Source organism: Pinus tabuliformis, chromosome 7, assembly GCF_031772625.1.
Source record: "Pinus tabuliformis cultivar Carrire ecotype Pingquan chromosome 7, CPIR1, whole genome shotgun sequence".
In the NCBI taxonomy this organism is placed as follows: Eukaryota; Viridiplantae; Streptophyta; class Pinopsida; order Pinales; family Pinaceae; genus Pinus; species Pinus tabuliformis.
The window spans coordinates 309,353,394-309,362,445 of NC_142293.1; the positions used below are offsets into that span (position 1 = coordinate 309,353,394).

At 41.3% G+C, this 9,052-nt stretch overlaps 1 pseudogene; it reads left to right on the forward strand.

The window, feature by feature from the left end:
- The first annotated feature begins 5,805 nt into the window (after positions 1 to 5,805).
- LOC149247109 (pentatricopeptide repeat-containing protein At4g14050, mitochondrial pseudogene) lies at positions 5,806 to 8,619 on the forward strand (annotated as a pseudogene).
- Positions 8,620 to 9,052: the final 433 nt, after the last annotated feature.

Genomic DNA, 9,052 nt, shown 5'->3' on the forward strand with positions numbered 1-9,052 from the left:
AAGTCTCAGACAATTGCGGAGGAGCCACAATTAGTGAAGCAGCTTAAGGAGGTTGTGGAGCAACCAAAACTGGAGAAGTTGAGAGGAGACCGAGTGGAGGCATCCACTCATGCAGAGACCTCCAGTAGGGGGAAATTTCGAGCCAAGTGGGTAGAGGGATCACATGCATCCATACCTCCAGGTCGGAGGTGGGGCGATGTGGAGTGACAGTCCCAAGAAGGCTGGAATAGGGGTAGGATCATTGAGGTACCCAAACTCTTTGATTAGACCTTTCTACGGGAGCCCCGATGAGGAGTAGCAGGACTGGCTGAGTGGGTAGAGACAGATGCGGATGGAGCGGTAGAGAGAGCTACAATGCAGGAATCCCAAGATAGCGCAGAGCTAGCAGGTTGCAACAATGCGAGAGGCACAAGAGTGTTGCACCAGTGCATGATGGCACAAAGAGGTGTGCAACGGTGCGAGATGCATGGAGTGTTGTAGCAGCTTAGAGGTCACAGAGGGAGCACTTGTCAGCGGCAGAGGAAGCTTCAACATCAGAGGATGTTTCTAGCCCAACAAGGAGGTCAGTTGGGATATTTTTTTGTTTCTAGAGTTGCTGGAGCAACAACACTTGGAAGAAGTGTTGCATGCAGAACATTCCAAAGGTTCAGGATCAGGTTCGAGTTGAAGGCCTTTCTTGTTGAGAGGGAGTGTTGGAAATAGCAACAAGAAATGCTAAAAATAGCATTTCAGGTACCAGTGTTGGACATAGCAACAAGGAATGAAAAATGGAAGTGCTAAAAATAGCATTTCTATAAATAGTATTTAGAGATATATTCCAATTTTAGTTAGTCCCTAAACTAAAATTGAGAATTAAAATTCGAATTTTATCTTAGCAGCTATTTGTAAAATAATTAATTAATTCATCTTTTGTTAATTAGTTGTAGGAAATCAAACATGAAGTCTATGTGAAGACATGCAACAGTTTCTCCATTGATTGAGGAAGTTATCCCTTGATTAAAGGAGATCAGGATGAGTTGTACTTTGAGTTGTAATTAATTAGCTCAGTTAACTGAGTTAAGTCCAGTTAGATTAGTTCCAACAGTTTGTGGAATTAATTGTGAGTTCAGTTAGTTAATGCATGCATGAATGTAACTGTTGCACTTCAGATAACTAAATATTATCTCATAAATAACTCATGCATGTCAGTTCAATCAAAGACCTAGTTGAGACTAGAGGAAGGGACAGTGTACTATCAATTGGAGGATTTTTCCTATATGGGAAACTCATCCATGCAGAACGAATTATCTCCTTCAGGATTGCGCAGTTAGTTCAGAGTTCAGTGTTGTGTGTGAGGTGAGAATCACACAGGTTTCAGCTGGAGGACCCAGGAGAAACTGCGCAAGGAAATAGCAGGCTTGGAGGACTGAAGGAAGGCATATGTGTTGTCTATTCTTTTTATGAGCAGCAACGAGGGATTGTACTAAGAGCTAGATAGCTTGAGAGCTAAAGCTTTATGTAATCCTGAGATATTTCCACTTGTATGATAATATAGATAGTGGGGTTTTTAGCTGAGGCTTTCCCTAGAGTATTCTTCTGTGTTTCATGTGTGATTGATTTCTTCTTCATCTGTTATATGTGTTCTATTTGATCTTGCTCAAAATCGATTAAGCTTCCACAAGTTTGTTTGTAGAAGTAGATCAAGTATTTTGCTTTAGTTACATTGCATTATTAGGTGATCTACGATGAGAATTTCTACAGAAGATGTGTCGCCTGTGGGTAGCCGCCGAAGGATCTGGGCAAAGTTATCCATCATCGCATTCCTTTGTTGCTCGAGGGCTTCCTTGAGCAATATTTTGAAAGGATTTTCTACCCCTTTTCTTTATTTTATTTTGCCGTGGGAGGCCATCGGGGTTTAAGAGGCTGGTCTTGCAAAGGTTCAACTAGTTCGAGCCCTAACTCCTTATACCCTGACCTTGTTGTGGACATGCAAAGAAAAACAGAGAAAGAGCAGACCGCTCTGATACCACTGATCCAGACTTATTCAAGAACGCAACAAAATATAAATATACACATAAACACAGAGATGCAGCAGAAATAAAACTTCATTTCATTAATATCAAAGAACTGAAATATGCTTACATACAGAAATGGAAATAAACTAGCTTGGGCGATGGTAGCTTATCTCTGAGAAGAGATGTGGCGACTACATGCCTCTGAACTATGTTATAATGAGGCTCAAGGGCCTTTTTATTATTGAACAACAAGGGAAAAACCTAAGCAACCAAAACCCAAACCTCAGGAGATGGAACACTAAGAGCTTGTGGGCCCTGTTGGGGTTAGTTGGGTAGCCAACTTCCAAGGGTCATAACTTGGTCATATTATCTCCATTTGGTGCATATGATACCTCGTTGGAAATATCTCTCCGAGTACTACAGGATTTGCCACAGGCCGCTATAAGCTTGTTGCGAACCTCAAAAAAACACTATTTAGGGGGTCAAAACTGCTCCGAAAGTTCAGGACCCGGATAATTGCCAAAAATAGTAAATGTTTCTATAAACAAGGAAACTGATGAAACCGACTAGAGGTCTAGGTGGAATAGACAGGTGGCCAGCAATATCCACTTGGATCACCCTATGGGTGAGGAGAAGATGTCCCTATATTCTTCCACGACCTTATCTACCTGCTTCTGCTGCGTGGAGGAACCCTTCCCAGGGGCCATGGATGTGGCCATGATATTCTCCTTACTTTGAGAGTGAATCAGAAAGAAAACAAATTTCTTGGTTTAGGAGATGATCTTACTGCATTTCTTAGCAGAGATCGAAGAGATGGCGGTAGGCGAGGCTACCTTCGGTATCCTGTATAACTTATTGCCCAAATTAATAATAACAGTGTGAGGCATAGACTCATACACAACATGACGCTTCTACAAGTATGGTTGGCCTAATAATACATCACAAAGTTCAAGAGGAGCAACATCACACAATACCTCATCCATGAAGGGCTTGATGTTTAGGGAAGGCGACACTGCTGGCTAACACAAAGATCTCATCCTTGGTGAAGCCACTTGATGGTGTATAGCTATGGGTGTGGTGTGGTTGGTAGGCCCAACCGCTTCATAACCTCTGCTAAAATGAGGTTTTTTTGGCTTCGGCTGTCAACAATGAACTGCAGTGGGGAACCCTTCACCCACATATGTGAGTGGAAGAGACACCCCCCCTCCTCTGTATTTTTGGACTCAACTTCTAAACCTTGGTGGTGGCAAGGATGGCATTGGGTTTTGCATCAATAATATGCTTGCCCTTGTCATTCCCCTTGTCGGGTTTTGGCTCAGAATCACAACATTCATAAGATTCTAAACCTTTCAACTCGACCACCAATGACTGCTTGGCGCAACACTTGTTTGTGTTTGAGTGGGGCTCTTATGGAACTCCCACCACTTTCATGTGTCCTTCTTCGTCTTCATGGTGCCATTCTTTGCTTGTAGCTTCAATGGGTTGTCCTAGGTCGCTCCACCTTAGCTCTGTTCTTTGTTCTGAGATTTGGGGGTGCTCTTGCCTTCTGATTTGCAGATCCAAGGTCGTGCTTCTTTTGTTTAAAGTTTTGTTCAATCTCGATAGCATATTGGTACGCTGCAACAAGCAAGGAGATGTTCAAGAACTTCATTTCTTCCTAAATGTATTTGTGCAGACAACCACAATACTTGAGCACTAGATATCGCTTAGAGTCTTTGATACCCAACTTTGTGCATAGAATATGAAAAATATTTATGATCTCATGCACATCTTGGTCCCTTTGTTGTTGTAGTGTGGTCCACTGTATGTACTTGTCCTCATAGTTCTCCACGGGGTAATATCATTCCTTGACAGCATCTCAGAAAGAGTTCCAAGAGGGGACAGTAGTAAACAGAGAGGGATCCTCAACGCTTTTCTCACACTAAGTTTCCCATCAATCCTTGACATGGGGGTAGCCTTAAGTAATGCAAAAGTAATCCTCTCCATCAGAGAAACTATGGACCGAAAAATATCCTTCCAACAAATTCAACCATTTATATACAACATTTGCATCTATTTGACCTTCAAATATGGGGATATCGAAGTTCACTTGTACCTTAAAGGGGCCGATGCCCCCAAAGTGACTGCTGGATGAAGATGCGTAGCCAGTGGGCATCTGCCAAAGGATCTGGGCAAAGTTGTCCATCATCTCATTCCTTTGCTAATCTAGGGCTTCTTCGAGCAACAGTTTGATAGGATCTCGTGCTCCCTCATCCTTCTTTTCTTCTGTCATGGGAGGTCGTCAATGTCGGCAGGGACGGTCTTATAAAGGCTCAACTAATTCAAATCCCAACTCCTTATACCCCAACCTCATTGGGGAAATGCATAGAACAACAGAGAAAGAGAAAACTACTTTGATACCACTGATCCATATTTATGAAGGAATGAAATGAAATACAGATATAAACAAAAACAAAGAGATACATCGAAAACAAAACTTCAATTCATTAATAAAAAAATACTAAAAATTGTTTACATGAAGAATGGAAATAACTTAGCTTAGGTGATGATAGCTTATCTCTGAGAAGAGATGTAGTGGCTACATGTCTTCTGAACTGTGTTAGAATGAGGCTTGAAGGCTTATTTATTATTAAGGAAGACTAGAAAACCCTAAACATCCAAAAACACAACCTTAGGAGAGGAAGTGCCAAAAGTCTATCGGCCCCATTGGGGTAAATTGGTACATCAACTTCCCCGGGTCGTAACTTTTGCATACGATCTCCGTTTGAGGCGTACGATACTTCGCTAGAAAGATTTATCTGAGGACTACAACTTTCGACTGCAAACCCTTATTAACGGTTTTGGGTTTGCTCGTTTTCCCAAAAAAAGTCGTTTAAGGCCTCAAAATGATTTCGAAGGTCCAGGACCCGAAAACCTGTCAAAAATAGTAAATTATGCTACACTAAAGAAAATTGAAAGAAACAATGGTGGGGATCTAAGTGGAATAGGTGGGTGGCCACCAATATTCACCTGGATCAAGTTTGGTGACAAAAAGAAGGGAGAAATGTTGATAATACTTGTAGATTGTCCATTTGTTGACATATTATATGTCCTTTGTTGTGAATCCACCTCCTTGGTGTCTAAACGAACCACATGCAACATATCCATCTCCATCATGTTGCCACTTGCTAGATTTGATGGACTAGCAGTCTCCACCACCTTAGTCTCGAGGATGTGTTAAATGCCTTAATGCACTTCCAAATTTCCATAAGCTTAGCATGTGTTTGAAAAATTGAGCTAGGACTTAGCAAATCTTCATCTTTGTAATCAACTAGTTCTATATCCTCTTCCATGGCATAAGGCATGAAACATGTCCCTAATACATTTCACTTCAACTACAGAAATCTTAAATCTTTTGCATGGCCATCATGTTCTTTGCATTTAGATAAATATACGTGATATTGAGTAGGCCAAAAGTTAAGAACATGTGCTTTTTCCTAAGATGCCAAAAATTCAAATCTAGGAAATAAAACATATACACCTTCATAAACTTTGGTAGTGATATATACACCATCATAAATTTTGGTAGTGAAATCAGTGTACTTATGTGAGATATCATACCCCAATGGAGTATGCTTATGTGAGATCATACACCACTAGAATGTGTAGCTTCACTTTAACGTTAGCCAAGCATTTTTTTTAAAAACTAAAATTAACAAAACCCTTACGCAAAACATTAATTACAATCCTGTAAAAAATTATTTAAAAAAAATCCATTTCACCGCCACGTCGATATTTCATTACAGAGTGTCTGAGTACTGATTTACCTTCCAACTTTGGGTCAGCTAAAGAAAACACTCGATCCAAATACTCGTTATTCTTTTCAATGCACAGAGCCGAAAGCCAGCTTGAGGCACGGGAATGATGAGGACCCTGCATAGAAACAATGAAACCCCTTATTCACTTTTCCATGAGGTGGCATCTATTTTTCAAGGCAATTGTTCAAACTCAAACACAGGTTTTGACATTTTGCAAAAAATCGGTTATTAGCTTCAGTACTGCAAATATTCAACAGGAGAATCGATCAGTGGTTACGAGTCCTGAAGCACTAAGCGATTTATCTCCACTAAAACAATTCAAGCAGGCTCCAGATTCCGATCCACAAGGCGCACTGCCATACTCGGACGTCTACTTTACTGTCTTGCAGGAATGCATCCGGACGAAAGATTTGGCTGGAGGCAGAGTAGTCCATGCCCACATCATCAAAACTGAATTTCAGGCAGACCTCTTACTCGGCTCCAAGCTTGTGATTATGTATGTCAAATGCAGGAGTCTAGAAGATGCAGGTCAAGTGTTTGAAAAATTACCAGAACAGACTTTGGTTTCGTGGAATGCCATACTTGCAGGATATGCACAGAATGGCAGGCTGGAAGATGCACGTCAAGTGTTTGACAAGATGCCTGAACGAAATGTAGTTTCATGGACTGCCATGATTGCGGGGTTTGTGCAGGAGGCAAGGCTCGAAGAAGCACGCCAACTGTTTGACATAATGCCTGAACGAAATGTGGTTTCATGGACAGCGATGATTGTTGGGTATTCGCAGAGTGGTTATTGTGAGGAGTCTCTGAAGTTGTTTTATCAAATGCAGAATTCTGGAACGAAGCCGAATCCATTTACATTCAATAGCGTTCTCAGTACGTGTGCGAACCTGGGGAATCTGGAACAGAGCAATCATATTTATGGACAGATCATTAAAATGGGATTTGAGTCTGACGTTTCTGTGAGTAATGCGCTTGTTAATTTAAATGTGAAAGTAGGTAGCATAGATAGAGCAAGGCAAATATTTGACAAAATGCCTGAAAGGGATATATATTCGTGGACTACGATGGTTGCAGGGTATGCCCAGAATGGTAGACTGGAGGATGCACGTGAGTTGTTTGATAAAATGCCAGAAAGGAATGTTGTTCCATGGAGTGCCATGATTTCAGGATATTCTCAGAATGATGACTGCGAGGATGCTTTAAAATTGTTTCTCGAAATGCAGCAGGCAGGGGTGAAGCCCAACGAGTCTACCTTGTCTAGCGTTCTGAGTGCATGTGCTGGCCTGGCAGCTCTGGAAGCAGGTAAGCAAGTCCATAGTTATATCATCAAGAAAGGACTTGAGTCGGATGTTTTTGTAGGAAGTGCCCTTGTTGATATGTATGCCAAAAGTGGGAGTATGGATTGTGCAAATGCTGCATTCGCCACGTCTCCAGAAAGAAATGTGGTCTCGTGGAATTCAATGATTGCTGGATATGCTCAGAATGGGCAAGTCGAAGATGCTCTTGAAATCTTTTGCAAAATGCCCGAGCGGAATCTGGTTTCATGGAATGCAATGATTGCTGCGTATTCACAGAATGAGCGTTCTCAAAAAGCACTGGACCTCTTTTCCCAGATGCAATTGGAAGGCTGGCTCCCAGATCAATGCACCTTTACCAGTGTTCTTAGTGCATGTGCAAACATAGCAGCTATGGAACAGGGCAGGCAAGCACATGCAAAAATTATTGAACAGAGATTAGTGTCTGATGTTTTTATGGGGAGTGCTCTTGTTGATATGTATGCCAAATGCGGGAGCATAGAGGATGCTCGACATGTTTTTGATAAAATGCCTGTACGGAATGTAGTCTCCTGGACTGTGATGATTTTGGGATATGCCTTGCACGGGCATGGTAAAACTGCTTTGCTACTCTTTAATGAAATGCAACAGGCGGGCATGAAGCCAAACCACATCACTTTTGTCGGTGTTCTATCTGGTTGTAGTCACGCTGGACTAGTAGATGCCGGTTGGCATTACTTTAGTTCCATGAATCGTGATTATTGTCTCATGCCAACAGAGGAACACTATACATGCATGGTCGACCTCCTTTGTCGAGCTGGGCGTTTAGATGACGCAGAGAACTTTATTAATAAAATGCCATTTAAGCCAGATAGTGTCGTGTGGCTTTCTTTGCTTAGTGCCTGCAAGATTTATGTAAATGTAGAGCTAGGTCAACATGCTGCTCAACGCCTTTTTGAGTTGGAAGCAGAAAATCCTTCAACTTATGTTATGCTGTCAAATATCTATGCTGCAGCTGGTCGGTGGGAAGATGTGGCAAAGGTGAGAGAAATGATGAAGGAACGGCAGATTAAAAAGAGGCCAGGGTGTAGTTGGATGGAAGTTAAGGGTGAAGTACATACATTCCTTGTAGGAGACAATTTGCACCCAAAAAGAGAAGAGATCTATGAAATGCTAGATACACTGACGATGAAGATGAAGGAGGCAGGTTATGTACCTGACACAGATAATGTGTTACATGATGTGGAGGAGGAGCTGAAGGAACGCATTCTTAGCCACCACAGTGAGAAGCTGGCCATCGCATTCGGTCTCATTAGCACACCCCTGGGCCCTAGGTACACCTATACGGATAATCAAGAATCTTCGTGTCTGTGGTGATTGCCACATCGCAATCAAATTCATTTCCAAGATTGTTGAGCGGCAAATTGTTGTGAGGGATGCTAGCCGCTTCCATCATTTCAAGGATGGGTTTTGTTCTTGTGGAGACTATTGGTGAGGCCAAATTACTTGAAAAAAACACTTGTTCTTTAGCTCTCTGCCTTGGCAATTGAGGACCAGGTAATTAATTCATTGGCTTTTGGTATAAAGGCTGAAGTCCCATCCATGCAGCTGTCATTTTAATCTTTGATGCCAATGAAGTTTGATTGATCTTTACATGATGCCATAATTTACCCTTATTTTAAAGCATAGTAGCAAGATTCAAAAAAGAATATGAATTCGAATACAATTTGGTACGGAAAAATACTTGACAAAAAAAATCCAGTACAGCTCTAATAGGAAAAATATGCATCTCATAAGTATGTAAATATGCATTTTGCTCCAGATTTTAAAAGAATTTCAGCATTAGGAACGTCCAATAAATTATAAGAATATTTAATTCCTTGAAATTTTGGCGGTTTAGTTTATAGTTATAGGTGTCTTCAGTATTTATTGAGTTATTTTTGGTGTTTTTGGGCTGTGTTTTTTTGGGTTCATTATCAAAGAC